The sequence below is a fragment of the Paroedura picta genome, chromosome 2, assembly GCF_049243985.1.
Source record: "Paroedura picta isolate Pp20150507F chromosome 2, Ppicta_v3.0, whole genome shotgun sequence".
In the NCBI taxonomy this organism is placed as follows: Eukaryota; Metazoa; Chordata; class Lepidosauria; order Squamata; family Gekkonidae; genus Paroedura; species Paroedura picta.
This window is the reverse complement of record NC_135370.1, coordinates 71292079-71309376: the sequence shown is the minus strand read 5'-3', so window position 1 is coordinate 71309376 and position 17298 is coordinate 71292079.

The window sequence follows — 17298 nt, the reverse complement described above, 5'->3', positions numbered from 1 at the left end:
TAGCTGTCAATGCCCATTAAACAAACATCTCCAACTATTAGCATTGCAGAAGTCCAGCGAAAAATTCATATGACTTAGCATGGTAAATAATATAGTGACAGAGTACTATTATGTCCGGCTATTTAGAGTGGAAACTCTTTGCTACTCTTCATTAAATAATGCTGTTTAAGAGAAAGCCTTTTATCCTATTAGTTTAAATGGACTGGGTTAATGAGGCTGAAGTACTAACTGAATATTTTTTAAAGGATACTTCCAGGGTTGCATCTGTGAACAGCCCATCATTGTATATGAAGTTGTACAGTAAAAAAAGAAAAGGCACCAATGGTAAGTAGGATCAGTTCCTGGCACTGGTAGGGGATTGGTTTACATGGATGCAAGTCCTTTTCCAACTCTATTATTCTACTCTTTGATTAATCATGTGGGAAATCTTTGACCAGGAGCTCATACAGATAAACCTCCAATTTGCTGCTATGTCATTCATGTACTTATAGCTTCTGAATGCATATCCATTTGTATGTACCTGTTGCATTTTGAAGCATCCAGAGAATCCTGCAAATGAGGGGAAAGATTTAGAGAAAAGGAAGCCCTCCTGAGAATCAAAAGACCAGATGATTTTTGCATGAGACAAGCCACTGATCCATTTGTTAAGTACAAGTAACAAAAGAGCAAACAGATTCGTCAAAGGAAACCTTAGCAAGCCCTTCCACTGGCACGCCAACAGGCTCCGCATCATTCTGCCCGGTGGTGTTTGTTGTCAGATTCTGTTTCACTGGCTCCCGCCACCTTTTTCCTCTCTGCCCTCTGAGACACATTTTCTTTTCCCCATGTTGTGCTGGAAGATTATATTCCTTGGTGGTTCAGAGTGACAAGGATGAGGAGGATGGTGAGATCAAAGGAGACTCTCTGCTTTGAACAGATTATTCCTGGCCTCTGATCAAGACCTGTGAGGACCAATCCATCCATCTTACTCAAACAATGTTTCAAAATCTGGTCATCCAACTCCTTCCATGGAGTTTTCTTCCTTTTAACTTTATATGGCACACAGCCTTCCTTGATTTCATCTCCTTGAAGCACAGGGTTTAATTCTCTGCTAATATGCATGAACACGCTCACAACTCAGTCCCAAAGGAAGTGCGTGCATTACAGTTATGCTGCACATAGTGAACTCTGCACAGTGTGCTGCTTGTAACTATGATGGCTGCTCTTAGCCTCATTGCATCTAACCCACAACAATTCTTGGCATTATACTAGCTGAGGGATCGTTGAGCCACATCCTGACCTTGCAAGTTTATCTTCAGTGGGGTGTGTGTTTGTTTTAGAGTTTTATTATCTTCCAGATAAGAATCTCAATATGGATTCAGCCCTCCTTTGTTCCTTACTAAACAAGTTTCTGTTTTGAGATGAGACAGAAAGCACGGAAATACAGAACTATCCAGCTGGACGAGACCTATAGATTGTGTCTAATCCAAATGTATGTCTTGGATAAGCCAAACCCAAAGCTATTCATAGATTACCATCTGCATTATATGTTATCATATACAGGAGTCACCAAGGTAAAGCATACCAAAAGTATGCTTCACATTGTCTGTAAGATAGGACAATGTTTTAAAATAAAGCAGGATGTGATAGATTTGGACATTATGTTATAGAGGAACGTGCAGGCCAAGAACAGCGCCCCCCTCCTGTCCAGAAGAAAAGAAAAAGCAGATCTTTCTTGTCATCAAAGCAAAAGCAACAGCCTCATGGCTACCTTTTGTCCCCTCTCCCTTCCCCAGATGTCTTTAGGTCTTTAGCACATGTTAATATACCAATCAGCCATGTTCATTTATGTTTTGTCCAATGTGTAGATGGAGCGGCATATCTTCCAGAACTTGAGAAATCTGAAGCCCCAGATTAAAAGTCATCTTTCTATACATTTCAGTTTTAAAATTAGCAAGGCTTCTTTAGTCATTCTTAGAAAATAAAGTTTCTTCATCCAACTTTTATTCCCATCATAATTAGAAATATTCTAAATTCTATGCTAATAGACCAATAGAAACATTCTCTTGATCTCATGCTGTCTAGTTGCTAACATGAAAGTATGTCTTCTAGTCATTGGCTATGGATAAATTATGCTCATAAGCCCCTTCCTACTAATTGTTTTATTCTTTTTCTTCTCTCAGCAAATGCAACTGGAGTTCTATTGCCCCTGCCACTGTCAGTCCTTGCCTATTAACAGGAAGTTCGAAGAGAATAACAAGAAATAATTCTTCCCTCTATTGGCAATAACGTATGGATTGAACTGATCCTGAGGTGCATATCCAAGGCTCAATACAAGTAGGTCTAACATGAAATCAGTATTGTTAGAACAATTATGTTTGAGGTTTATAGAGCAATTCTATGTCGCTACTCTAATCTAAACCGATTGTTCATTTTCTACTAGCAAAGCACTTTTGCCAGTCATTTGAGGCTACATCTTCCTCATTTCAATTCCCTACTGATAGGTGCTACTCTACCACCACTTCAAGGAAAGAGGTAGCAAGCCACCTTCATTTTGTTGGACCCCATCATGGTTTTTCTGGATTCACTTTATGCAAACCTCCACAAATTGCTATCTAGCAGAGTTTTAGTAGACCCCGGGCTGATCTAGTTATGGCTGCAGCCCAGCTACCATTTTGAAGGAGGGATAATCACAGGAGAGACACAGTTCTGTTTCTTTTTCTAAACTGGAAGTTGAGTATATTTCATTCCCCATCCCTTAGCTTTCAAACATTTTCATTTAGGAGTTTCTATCCCTGTTGAGAAAGTGGAAAGATGTTCCAATTGCTAGTCATCATTAGGAGAATTTTAAAACTGACTTTATTTTAAGTAATAATGCAAACAGTATCCCGCTTAAGGAGTAAAAATAAGTTGATTGTGAAGTATTTGCCTCTAGAGGCCCTAAGAAATCTGTTGCAGATTTTGACGAGTCTTTCTAATATTTTCTGACATTTAAAAGAACACAGAAAGCAGCCTCATGCCAGATGAAAGTGAGTAGAAAGAGCCAGTTGACGTTCATGTCCAGTTGGATGAAGACAGGCTACTCAGATTCCTTCCATTTAACACATGGTTAGTCATGAAATTGTACAGGAGGGGGAAAACACAATAAAATAGCTTTAGCACAACAGCTGAAGCAAACCTTTAGGTAACTAAGTGTCAGATGGTAAGTGCCCAGAAATCAGCGGTTCCATTTCATGTACTTATAGTTTTAAGGGTTTTCATAAACGACAATCCCAAGAAGCTTAGCACAGAGCAGAGTACCAGAAGTTACAGCTGAAAGAATGACTAAGCATATGCAAGACCTCTTTCACTTCACAGCCTCAATGGAATGAGCAGCACTTCAGGAAGAAGGCCCAGTAGCATCATTTTTACCATCACACTATCTGAATCACTTCCAGAGCTCAGAATTCCTAACTTCATATATATATTCCTTTCCTTGTGCTTGGTCTTCCTTATATTGGTTTAAGTGACCACAAATAAATGTCTTTGAGTGGTTGGCCTTCCACGTGCTCAAGCTTCAGAAAGGTGGCTACACCTATTTCAGTTTCATCCACGAGGAGGGAAACAGACTGGATTCCCATTCTCTTGCCAGTTGCCATTTATAGGTAGGGAACCCTACCAGGAACTCACTTTTATGTATATGTTAGGAAAAATGCCTATCCTGCAGGTGCCTGTGTACAAATACATAGGAAAAAGATTGCATAGTAGAAGTACTCTAGATGTGGACCATGTAAAGAAATTAGGGATGTGCATTCAATATATCCTAGATTGCATAGTAGAAGTACTCTAGATGTGGACCATGTAAAGAAATTAGGGATGTGCATTCAATATATCCTAATTGTATATCCAAACACCTAATTGATCTTTCCCAGATATTTTTTTCAGCATGATATAAATTGGAATATTTATTTGGCTATGTGAAACAGCAGTCCGTTTGCTGCATGCAGTTTGATCCAGATCATCTGGATTTTTAAAAAGATAGTCATCTGACAGAAATGATTTTATGAACTTAGGCAGATTGTGAGTGGGTGAGCAGGAAGGGATGTGCCAGTGTTTGTCTCTTGTGGCCCTTCCTTGCATACCTAGGGAATTTATAATTGCCGCTGTGGGTCCTCCAGGCTACGTTGATTTCTGGAGATTTTTGGTGGAGGGATCACCTGGGTAGGAAATTGGGGTCATCAGGGATAGACAGGTAGTTGTGAGTTCCTGTGTTGTGCAGGAGGTTGGACTAGATGATGCTTGATATCTATTCCAGCACTATAATTTTATGATTCTATCACTGCATTCATTTGATATGCCTTTTCTTTTCTTTAGTGATATGTACATTGGAGAAAAAACACTGTCTTAATGTGATCACTCCTATGTAAGCATTAGGACTTTTACCATTCACATTAGGACTTTTACCGTTCACATTATGTCAGCCTTTTCCTTCAACTGCATGGGATATTAAAGGACCCCATAATACAATCTTGGATGGGCTTCTTCTTCATTGGGATTGTTGAAGCACAAACCTATACAAATGTCTAGGGAAGTCCAAGGCATTCACTGGAATTTATACATCTTGTATGTGGCCTTGTTCTTTCACATATTTTTAAAAAGCAGTTTCTTTAACTGTTTTCTGGATTTTCTCATTTTTTTAAAACCCTAAACAAGAAAATTTCAGTAGGCTTAGAGGATAGTAAATACTTCACAAGAAATTATCCATGCATCCCATCCTTCCTTTCCATTAGCTTCTTATAATAAGCATGGGGGTCCATGATGTTAGGACCTACCAAACAGTTTCCATATATTAGTTTATACTTTGGTCCTCTACATCACTCCTCCTTCAGTATCAACCCCTATCATCAGATCCTCCCTTCTGTACAACCCATTTTCAGCAAAGATTTCACTCTCTTGTCTGCTTGGACTCATTTTCTAATGTAAATAATCTCTGCTAACTTTTGGGTGATTATAGTTCAGAGGTTTAGTGAAATAGGTACAAAACTGTTTCCAAATTTTCCAGTCTGTGCAATATGCAAATTAGCTGGTGTTCAGCAAAGATGCAGGCCTGAAAAAGTAATATGGGACAACCACTAGGTGGTCTGTGGAGATCTCTTTGGATTACAACTGATCTTCAAACAACAGAGATCTCTCCCACTGTTGAAAATGGCAGCATTTGACAGTGGACTGCATGGTATTATCCCTGCTGAGGTCTCTACTAGGGCTGCCAGGGGAAATAGCAAGAAAAGAATGAAACAAGAAAGAGGCAGTTAGATTATGAAAGAAAAGGACAAATAAATACATCAAGGGATAAATAACTTGGGAGACTTTTAAAATGGTGAAGAGAAAGGGGCATGCCCCAGTTATTTGTGGATGAAATTATTTTACATCCCTGATATTTACTTGGAAGTTAGTACATTTCACCCAATCATTATGATTAGAGTGACTTGGATTAATAACAATATATCTGCCTGGCCTTCAGTGTTTCTGGAGACCTTGAGCAAAGCTATGAAGGCTCCTGGGTCTAGCTAGGATTACCAACTTCTAGGTGGGGCCTGGAGTTATCCCAGAATTATCACAGATCTATTGAGATCAGTTACTTTTAGGGGACCCAGCTCCACAGTGGCTTCTGTTCCCCAATGCCACTCTACTAGCTAGTAAGAGAAAATGGGGAAACTCTTTGGCATCGCTATGTCACAATAATACTTCAGGGTTTAACTATAGAATTTTGGTTGACTCACAGGGCTATTCCACACCAGGATCTATGTAGCAAATTGGTTGCGGAACGAAAAAACACCATTTTAAATAGTGGAATTCATCGTTATGCATACCTGGCTTTGTAGTGGAATCCAGTTGTGTTTCTATCGTTTCCCACAGGTTTCCGGTCTTGGCAAAAATCGCTAGCCAGGAAGCGATATTGCCGAGCTTTGTCCCGCCCCTGGCCATCAAGCAGCCAATGGGCGGCCGTTATCATGCTCCCCAAAAGCCCCTTTCCCTTTAAGGAAGGTTTAAAAAAAACACACACGTTGCAACGAATCTGTGTTGATTCATTGCAACTGAGAGACCCATCTAGCTAGCAGGTGGTGTTTGAGCTGCCGTTTCATTGTTGCCACGCTCCCCCCGAGTGAAAAAAAAATACCCCCCCCCCGCACAGGCGTGATTTTCGGCTGAAAATACAGTGAAGAATAAAGGGAAAATAAACCAGCAAACGGGGCTGTGTGTTGCTTCGTGCTTGGTGACTTAAAACAGCTCTGGGGAGGGACTGCAGCCAGGGAAGCCTCGCTGGGTAAATGAAGGCTCGCTGGTGTGTTGATCTCTGTTCACTCCGAGAAAAAAAAATGGCGATCGCTTCACCGGAAGATCAGAGGAGAGAGCTAGGGGGAGGGACTTTGCAGAAACTGCAACAATGGTAACGCACAGAAGTTTCCCGCTAATGTTGCAGATTGAGTGTAGCGCTTTCCGGAGGGTGAATCCACTTTTTGGGATTTCCCTGAAAGCGCTACAACGAAGCGCTTTTTGCAGATCGGTTTCAGGAGTGTTGCAGATTGTCAACGACGTTGTGCATAACAGCAAAACAGTAGCGATTTCAATTTGTAACCATTGTGCTATTTTGAACGAGTGCGGAGTGGCCCACAGAATTGCAGAACTGGAAGTAGCCATACAGGCCATCAAGTCCAACCCTCTGCTCAATGCAGGAACAAGCCTAAGACATCCAGGATAAGTGTCTACTGCTTGAATACTACCAGTGGAGGGGGAGCTCACCACCTCCATGGGCAGTTGATTCCACTGCTGAACTACTCTGACTATGAATCCCCCCCCCCCCCGATATTGTTCTCCATGTAGTGTAAACCCATTACTGTGGGTCCTATCCTCTGCCGTCAACAGGAACCTTTCACTGCCCTCCTCTAAGTGACAACCTTTCAAATACTTAAAGACAGCAATCATGTCCCCTTTTAACCTCCTCTTCTCCAGGCTGAACATTCCCAAGTCCCTCAGCCTTTTCTCATAGGACTTGATTCCCAGGACCTGGATCGTTCTCATTGCTCTCCTCTGAACCCCCTCAATTTTGTCCTTTTTGAAGTGAGGCCTCCAGAACTGCACACAGTAATCCAGGTAGGGTCTGACCAATGTGGTATACAGTGAGTTTATGACATCTTGCAATTTTAATGTAATTGATTTAATGTAGTTGATACAGCTGAAAACTGCATTTGCCTTCTTTATCACTGCATCACACTGTCTGCTCATATTTAGCTTACAGTCCACTAATACCCCAAGATCACTTTCACAGACACCACTACCCAGAAGTGTATTGCCCATCCAGTATGCATGGTTCTCACTTGTGTGACCCAGATGTAGAACTCTGCACTTCTCCTTACTGAATTACATCCTATTCTCATTTGCCTACTTTTCCAGCATGTTCAGATCTCATTGAATTCTATCTTTATCTTCTGGGGTGTTTGCTACTCCTCCCAATTTGGTGTCATCGCAGATTTAATGAGGAGTCCCTCGCATCCAGATCCAGATCACTGATAAAAATGTTGAAAAGTACCAGACCTAGTACTGAGCCCAAGGTACTCTCTCTGCTACTCACCTCCCTCCAGTCTGATGATATACCATTGTGTTTTTTTAGCCAGTTACCTACCCACCTAACCATCTGAAAATCCCATCTACACTCCTCCAGTTTACCCATCAGAACATCATGGGGAACCTTTGTCAAAAGCATTACTGAAATCTAGATAAATAACATACACTGAGTTTCCACAATCTAATAAGTCCACCACTCAGTCAAAGAAGGAACGAGTTGGTCTGACAGGACCATTGAAGATCTGTTGGAGACTCCTATAATATCATCTCAGCATGATGATGTCATTCCAAATTTTGTACCAGAAGTGACCTCATACATTGGTGCAATGCTGAGCCCACCCCCCCACCCCAAATTACTCCACTGAGGTGCCAATTACAGCTTGTGAACCATCTTGGTGTAGTAGTTAAAAGTGGTGAACCTGGTTTGAGTCCCCACTCCTTCACATGCAGCCAGCTGTCTGACCTTGGGCCAGTTCTTTCAGAGGTCTCTCAGCCTCATCTACTTCACAGGATGTCTGTTGAGAGGAGAGGAAGGGTAGGCAATTGTAAGCTGCTTTGATACTCTTTTGGGTAGTAAAAGGTTATGGACAAAATCCCAGCTCTTTTTCTACAGCTGCCAATCCTAGTTCCCAAGGAGGAAATATAAGGTTGTGCTCCATGACATCATATCCTTACAGAGCCCCATCCCCAAACTCCTCCTCAGATATCTCTCTTAAATGCCTATAAATTTCTGCAGCTGGAGTTAATTGTTCAGCATACAATGATAGTTGACACGGGGAGAGGAATGACAGGCACTAATGCACTGGCCCTGCCCTCCATTTCAACAGGACTCCCAGTTTGTAAGGGAAGTGTTCATGCGCATACACCTCCCCCTCACATGATCAGCAACATTCAGAAAGCAGCATCCCTTGAGCATGGAAAAGTAGAATATGCCCTATTGCAGAATGCAGGTGTGAGAGTAGGGCAAGGATGCTTCCGTCTGCTCGCCTTCCTGACACATTCTGGAGAGAATCTCAGGCGAGATTCCTGGAGTGACACCATCAACACTACCACACACACATCCCATTTCTCTCCCTCTCCTCAGATAACTGAGAGGTATGGATTGGGGCTGAAGGCTGGGGGTTACCTGCCTCAGGCAAGCAAATGGCAAGGCTGAGATCTGGCAAACTTGATTTCAAATCCCTGCTTTATTGTGAACTCATGTCAGCCTTTAACAGCCTCAGTTCCCCATCAGAAAACCCGTGATTTTTAACAGCTTGCTCCAGTGCACTGTGAGGATGAATGAGTTTAGGTCTGAAATGCAATTTGAATACACAATCATTTACCATTTAAAATCAACACAGCTACAGTCTTGCAATATTCCTGGAACTGGCTTTGCAGGCAATCTCGTGGCCGGTGAAGTCACAGGTTTTGACTTCAGCCAGAACATTCTGTTGCATTGCTAATCTATTTTGTTATGATATTCCCAGATTCAGCAGGCACCAACGAGCAGAGTCTTGAAATTTGAACTGTACACTCTTTACAAAATGTGTTCTCTTTTTTCTGCAGATGGCTCTGAAGTTTCCTGTCTTCCATTAAGAACATGGGACATTCCTGTTCCATTCAAATCAAATTTCATTTTCAATTGAGAACTGGCCTTCAGCTGATAGAGATTTTGTTTCTTTTAACAGGCTGAGGATTTCTAACCGCAGCGACCACCATCGCTCTCCCCCACCTCTTAATCTGCCTCTGGCAACCTGTAAGAATAATAAGCATTATGTTCAGCTGCACAGATCAAAAGCCATTTGATTGCAATCATGCATCTTTTATCAATCTGATCCTCTCTTCCCTGCCTCTCTTTATGAACTCAAAGAATGGCATATTGTCAAGTGGTATAAAAACAACATCAACTGAAGGGAGTGCTGGGCATGAAAAAAATAAGTGCATGTCAAGTTACTTCTCAAACAAGGGAGAGAACTGTAAAAGAAAAGGCTTCATTGAACCCAATTTTGACAAAAAGCAAAACAAAAAATCTAGCCCAGGTATTTTGGTCCTGGTTGAAGTCTGTTCTCCATGGTTTTTTAGGGCTCAACTACATGTTGGCTGCAATGAATGGCTTTTGAAAAATAAAGGAGTGCCCAAACAGGCTCAAAGCCCTGCTGTGGAGGAAGGAAGGATTCCTGTCCCCCCCCCCCCCCCGGGCTGCTTTTGTTTGCTGAGATAGTGTTGGAAGGGGAAGGTATTTTCATGCAGCAAAAGGAGGGAAATAACCTTCCTCCAGTGCTGTTTCTGCATGGGAAAATGGCTCAGGAGGGAGACAGTACCCCCCCTCCCCACATACGCACACCTGTGTTCCATGACCATTTGAGCTGTCCTTTACTTTTAAAAAGCCGTTCCCTGCAGCTGCCGTATGGCTGCAGTGAACCTCGTCTTCCCAAACTCAGGCCTTTAAAAAACCAGAACATGTAGTTTGGTCTATAACAGAACTAGAATTTGGAGGTTGCAGGAAAAAGTAAGACAGAAATTAGTCAAAAAGAGTTTCACTATGCAAATCTTATGGGAAGATTTTGCATTTCTTGTCATGCTATCTCCATCTTCAGGCTATCCTCTCTGAATTTGAGTAAAATGAAAATCTATGGTGAATACCAATAAGGTAATCATACCTCCAAAGCCCACTGTTTTAGAATGGACATGGTGCATTTGACAAAATCACTCCAAATGCATCCCTACTAGTTATATTATATCTTCCCCAGTTATTGATTTACTTCATTTATACCTCACTTATCTCCTGAATGGGAACCTAAAGAGGTTTTCAACAGTCTCTTCTCCATTTTATTCTAACAACAATCTTGTGAGGTAGGTTAGGCTGAAAGTGTGTTACTGGTCTAAGGTCACCTAGCAAGCATCCATGGCAGAGTAGAAATTCAGTCCTGGGTCTGGTACTCTAACTGCTGTAGATTGATACTCTCACTGCTGCATTGTTAATTAGATGTATCATTGGCTATGGCTTCTAATATTGTCCATTTCATAAGGTTTGGATGTATTAAAAATCAAGCAACATTTTCCCCAGAAGTTCTCTGAACTGGAATGTTAAACAAATGATAAAACATATCACATAACTAATTTCAACTGCTTACTAGGCACATACGGAGAAGTTTTGTAATTTTGACCCCTTTACTTTCAGTAAATGTTTGACTGTGAAAACTGTGATCAGATAACCCAACTAAGCTGTTGGTTGGTATCTTGGTGGGCATCTTTTGAAATTCTGGCAAACCACTTGAAAGTTTCTTGCAAAATCATAATATGGTTCTTGCCCCCCTCTCAGGTAGTAAATCATCTCTTGTTTCTTGATGCATTTATATATAGTGGAGTTGTGGTGGTTAAATTTTCAAGCAGATTTCCAACATGGCTGGCACAGAATATGGTTGAAATACAGATTACTAAAATTCTCCCAGAACCCAGCCATGCACACCTGAGCGTGCCGGTCTCAAGCCCAGGTAAATGGGGAGGGTTAAGGAAAGACCTGGTAACTTACCTTGTAAAAAAAAATTTGCACCTCAGTGGAGTAATTTGGGGGGGGGGGGTACAGCTGTCAAATGATTTTGATATAGAGCTCAGTGGTGAGCCCCTCATGCCGCAAGGTACACAACAAGTGACTGGGGAGGAGCAAGGACCTACAGCAAGTAGCCCTGGATTTTATGACATTCCTGGGGCAAATTCAGCAGGAACTCCAGGTGCTGATGCTGCCAGTGGTGAAAGCAACGGTCTGTGCTTTATGAAGATGCACCAGATAGCAACTTGGAATGTTAGAGGACTGACTGAAAGAAAACTGGACATTTTCAAGAGAAATGGTCAGGTTGGACATTGATCTCCTTGATATCAGTAAATTACATTGGACAGATGATGGTTTCTTTCAATCCAAGGATTTTATTATCTACTATTCAGGACACAACTCCATAAGAAGGAACACTGTGGCTTTCATTTCATTGCAAGCAAAAAATTTTCTCCAACAGTGGAAAAATGTCTGATGATTAATAATCGAATCATGACAATTCTAATTTGTGCCAAACTGATAAATATCACAGCTGCCTACATATACACTCTGACAACTCATGAAACAGAGGTGGAAATTGAAGACTTCTATACCACCAATCAAGACCCTTTAAAACAAGTACCCAAGAAGGATGACCTTTACATCAGTGGTCCCCAACCCCCAGTCTGGGGACCGGGACCAGTCCGTGGTTTAATCAGTACTGGGCTGCGGTTCCTCCTCGTCTGCCTCCCCGGCTACTGCCGCGGGGGCTTCCCTTCCACTCTGCTGCCAGCTCACCTTTGGTGCTCTCCAGCAGTCGCCATGGCTGGGGCTCCGGCTCGGCATGGCATTGCGCAGCTGCTGCTGGCAATGCCCCCCAGTGGGCGGTGGGATGTCAGGGGCGCCGGTGGGAAAGCAAATGGAGCAAAAGACTACCCCCGTCTGGGCCTCAGTAAAATTGTCAAGCGTTGACTGGTCCCCGGTGATAAAAAGGTTGGGGACCACTGGTTTACATAATGGGTGGCTTTAATGCAAAAGTTGTCACACAAGCAGAGAGAGACATTCCGGACAATTTTGGACTTAGAGAAAGGCATGATGCAGGTGATTGTCTGGCACAATTCTGTCATGAAAATCGGTTTCGCATCACAAACACTTGGTTCAGATCAGTAACACGAACCAGTGTGAAGGGTTTTCCTAATGGCTCCTGAATCAAAAAGCATAAGGTTGCTTTGTGAAGCCACTGTTTATATATGTTTTGGGGGAGGGGGCTACATGATGTAACCCAGGTGAGGTATGAGCACTTGCAAATGTAAGCAGAGAAGTTCCTGGACCTGGATTGTCCCACAAAGCCCAAGAGAAGGGTTTTCAGCATTCCAGGATTTATGGGAAATTGTTGTCATGACTCATTTACAAAACACAAGGCTTGCTGGGGGCCATGGAACTCCAATATCTGTCCTGAATGTGAGAATTAAAAATCAGCTACAGGACAAATAGTCCTTATTTTCTTTATCTTTATTCTCATGGCAACAAGAGAGTGGATCTGAGGTGAAACATCTGGTTTGATTTGGGTGAACAATATTCTTCTGCCTCTGGCCTCCTGTCTATTAACTTTGCATTTCTCTTTTGCATATGGAGTAGAGGCCTCCCTTGACTTAAGGGGTGTTGTACCATCTATTCCTCCACCTACCTTTCTTCATCTTTGTTAGCATGGAGTGTGTTACAGGGCTCAACGGATCTATCCACTTCATTCAACTTGTTGATATCTGCACCCCAAATCTCAGTTCAAATAACTCTTAAGGCACCTTACACATCAGAAACCATTTCAATGCACCTGTGTTTACTCACAGGTGACAACATGAAAACAATTTGTCATCTGGGACATATGGCATTGCAGGCTGTGTGTGGATTTTGTCAGAATTTCAAGGGGGAATCTAGATTGTGCCAGCTCTTACAAGCCAAGGGGAGATAAAGTAACCTCTCAAAGAAACATGTGGTCTACAAGTTACAAAAGAGAGATGCTATTGAATGTTGCAGCTGGAAGTGATGTCATATTGCTCTTGGATTCAGCTGAAATTTGCTCCCATGTTTGTCCCATAAATGTCATTATGCCATTGACATGATGGCGATTTTTGCATTCATTGTTTTCCCCACCGGCTTGCCAGGCAGTTGTGTAGAGTAGGAGACCTGACAGCCCTAATAACTTCTTAGACAAATGACAGAGTAGGATTTTACTGAAACACGGAACTGATTGAGGTGTTTACTCATCCCCATGTGAAACTGATGTCTTGAACAATAGAAAAATGCCTGAAAACAAAAATAAATCTAAACAATAAATTTAGCCACTTCCTGGATTAATTAAGACAATGCTGTGCAAACGAGGGTGGAATCTACAATACAGAAGTTTTAAGAGCAACTGTCTTAGGGTCTAGGAAAGAGTCTCTGGATCAGGGCTGCTGTTTCGCTCATCCCAGTTAAAAAAAATCAGTACTCTTCAAAGAAACATCTTTGGTATGATGTCGACATTTTTCTTGTAATATTTGAAGTTGACATTTGGTATTGAGGAGCTGGATAACAATCTTGCTAGAATCTTTTAGCAATGAATAAAGGATCTCTGAATGAGGATTTGATTAAGATTTAATGCAGAAAGTTATTATATGTTAATTAAGTACTGGATATTGATTGAAACCACATTTGAGAAGATTTAATGGCTGCATAACATCCTTGACAGGAATCTTATATATAGCCACAGGGCCACAATAAACATGTTCCCAATAATTAGCATAATCCTATTAAGTTCCTATTAGAGAAGTTGTCAAATTTATTTAGAATACACACGCTAGCACCAGCCAGAGTGGGACAAAAGTTGCAATCAGCTAATGTGGACTAGTTCTGATGTTCCAAACTTGCCACAACTTGAAGTGTTCTGAGACATGTTACCCTTAAGATAATAATCCTCAAACTGTGTAACATTTTGCCCACCTTGTGATCTTACTAAGTTTATCTGCATACTAGCTATTGAAGATAAAGCCCTTCATGGCCTTGGCCCCTCTTATTTATGGCACCACTTGTCTTTCTACCCTCTGTGGGACAACTCTAATCATGTCAGCAAAGGTTTCTGCAATGATAACCTTCAAATGAGCAAAATCAACAATGGATGGTTGTGGATTCCACCTTGTGGAATGGCTTACCAGAAGAGATCAGTAAAGCTCTAACTTGCCCAGCATTCCACAAACTATGCAACTCATTTATTTCTCAAAATACAAAAAATCTAGGGAATCCAATGAAACGGATGGACTTGGGGGTTCAGGATGGATAAAAAGAAATAATACTTTACATAGAGTAATTAACATGTGGGATTCACTGCCAGAGGATGTAGTGGTAGACACAGGAAAAATAGCTTTCAAGGAGGGTTAAATAGATTAACGGAGGAGTGGAGGCAAAACCCGTTTGCCCAGAGAAACAACGGTGCGGATGCATACCTGCACTGTGGCCTTCCTGGAGCTGGTAAAAGCTCCTGCCCACTCCTGGACTCTTGAGGCCCCACCTCCAAACCTCAAGGAACATACCTCACCCAGGGTTTACCAACTTCTAGGTGCGGGCTGGAAATCTCCTGGAATTGGAGGTCATCTGTAGACTATAAAGATCAGCTCCCCAGCGAAAATGGCTGTTTGAGGGGGGGGGACGACTCTAATGACAATTCATCTCAAGGCTCCTGGAGATGAAAGTGCTTGCTTGGGAGGGGGGGGGACTCTGTGGCAGGATCCCAATCTCCAGTTGGGCCCTGGTGATTTGCTGGAATTGCAGGTCATTCCCAAGCAACAGAGATCAATCCCTCTAGAGAAAAGGGATACTTGGGAGGGGGGAAATCTCTGGCTTTGGATCCCATGGAGGTGCAGTGATAGCAAAGTTTGCTGGAACTGAAAACGTTTCAGTCTGTTTGTTCTTCAGTTCAGTATCGACATAAATAAAGAGCATGAAAACATTGTCAAAGAACTTACATAGGGTTTTCTCAGTTACTGCCTCTATGCCAGCTTTTTCAAATTTTTTACCATAGAGAAACCTCTGAAATATTTTTCAGGCTTTGAGAAACCTCAGAAGTGGGATCTTCAGGTTCCAGCTGGAGGCTAGGATGCCTGCCACTATTCAGGGATGCAAGTCACCAGGTGGGACCTGGAGAACCCCCAGAATGAACACTCCAGCCTACAGAGATCAGTTCCCCTGGAGGAAAGAGCTGATTGGGACAGGGGGGTGCTGTGTAGAACTTCCCTCTACACACACACACACAGGGAGAAAGAGAGAGAGAGAACAAAGAAGACAAAAGCATTTCTCCCTTCTGAAATTGTAAATCTTATTAACCACACAATCACCTCTCCATGTAGGAAATCCCTGAGTGACTCCCTCCTTGGATTGCTCTGAAAAGTCATTGGCCTGAAGGTCCAAATTTAAATGAAAGATGTATACCATCTTCCTGCAATAGCTTCTTCTGCCTGTGCTGTAACTACGTCTCTTTAAGTCAATAGCAATTTAAACAGCTTGGTGCGGCTTCTCTTGTGTGAGCTGGATTTGATTCCCTGCTCCTCCACATGCCAGGTGACCTTGGGCTAGTAAAAATCCTGTTCTCACAAAGCAGTTTCTCTAAGAACTCTCTCAGTCTCACTTACCTCACAGGTGTCTGTTGTGGGGAGAGGAAGCCACTCTGAGGTGTAAACTGCACGGAGCTTTTATTCCAATCCCAGGTTGAATCAGTCCCTGTTGTCTACATGGAATACGATTTCCGTTTTGATTTTGGGCAATTTAAATTTTCCTTCTACAACAAGCAGAATTGATCTGGAGCGACCCTACCTTTATTGTGCAATATCTTAGAGTGCTTTTAAACCTCAATATTTTAAGATTTGGATTGAGAAAGCAGGCTATTTTGAATCTGGGCTCTCCTCTGTGGTAGAGACACCCTGATTGGCCAAAGGTGCCCATGTGACACACTTGCCTTAAAGGAGAAGCCCCTAATTTCTCTCAACTTCTGTCAGTCTTGGATTTTTTTCTCCCTCTGCTGTTTTCCAATCCTCTCCCACCCTTCAAGAAAAGAAAGAAAGAAAGAGGCTGTGCTTGGCTCCCCCACCCTTCTGAACTACCCTAACCACGTGCAGAACACTTTTCTGTTTCAATGGGGAGGGGTGGGGGAAGTGGAAGACCCGAATTCAAATTGCTCTGAATTCAACATGATTAACAATGGAATAAACAAACTAAGTGCAGACTCTGCCTGAGACTCTTTTGGGTAGTGAAAAGCAGGGTATAAAAAAATAACTTTTCTTCTATTGGGAAGGTGCTATTGGAAAAAAGTGTCTCCCCCTTCTACATGTCCCTATGGCCTCATGTTCCACACTTTCCCCATCTTCCATGCCATTGGTCTCAAATTGGCTTTGTCATTATGGTCTTGACAAGACTGCAGCAAGACCAAGGTGGTATCTATATGGAAAGGGAAATTCTACATCTTCCCAGTCCCACCCACATCAGCATTATTTTCCCTGCTGCAATGGCCTGTGATGGCTACCCCCAAAGCATTCCTCCCTTCTCAGATTGCAAACCTCACATAACTTACCCCAGAGGTAACTGCTATAGAGGTAATACACATAGAGATGTTAATATTAGTGGACCCCTATACATTTGAATTTATGCAACCAGTTTGGGATTGAATTATATACCGAAGAAACTATATGAAATTAAGTTATTTCCAATAATATTATTTCCAACAAACATTAGAGAAGATTGAGATTACAATATTGATAATTCACTGATGAAGGAAGCGAAAACAGATTATACCTGGGAATTCATTTTGAAATTGCTTTGAACATTTTGATAGTTTGAACATTAAATCACTTTGCCATCGCCAGTTTGAGACTATTTTTCCTTCTATTGTATCACGAATTATGGGTCTTCACCTGTTGTATGATTTAGAGGTAACATACTTTCAGGACAAATTTTTGCTTTTACTATAGAGCAAAACACTTGACTTAAAAACAACAGATACTTTCATTCTGTTGCTGGAAAAAGGGGACGGAGCAAGATATACATGTATGCAACCTGACTGGTCAAACAGTGGAGTGAGGATTAATTCTGGGTTCTAGGAATATTTCTGAACTAGGAAACAATTGGGAGGTTTCAAAGTACAGAATGTGTATACCTTATTAAAGAGGATAGAACCCATTGAT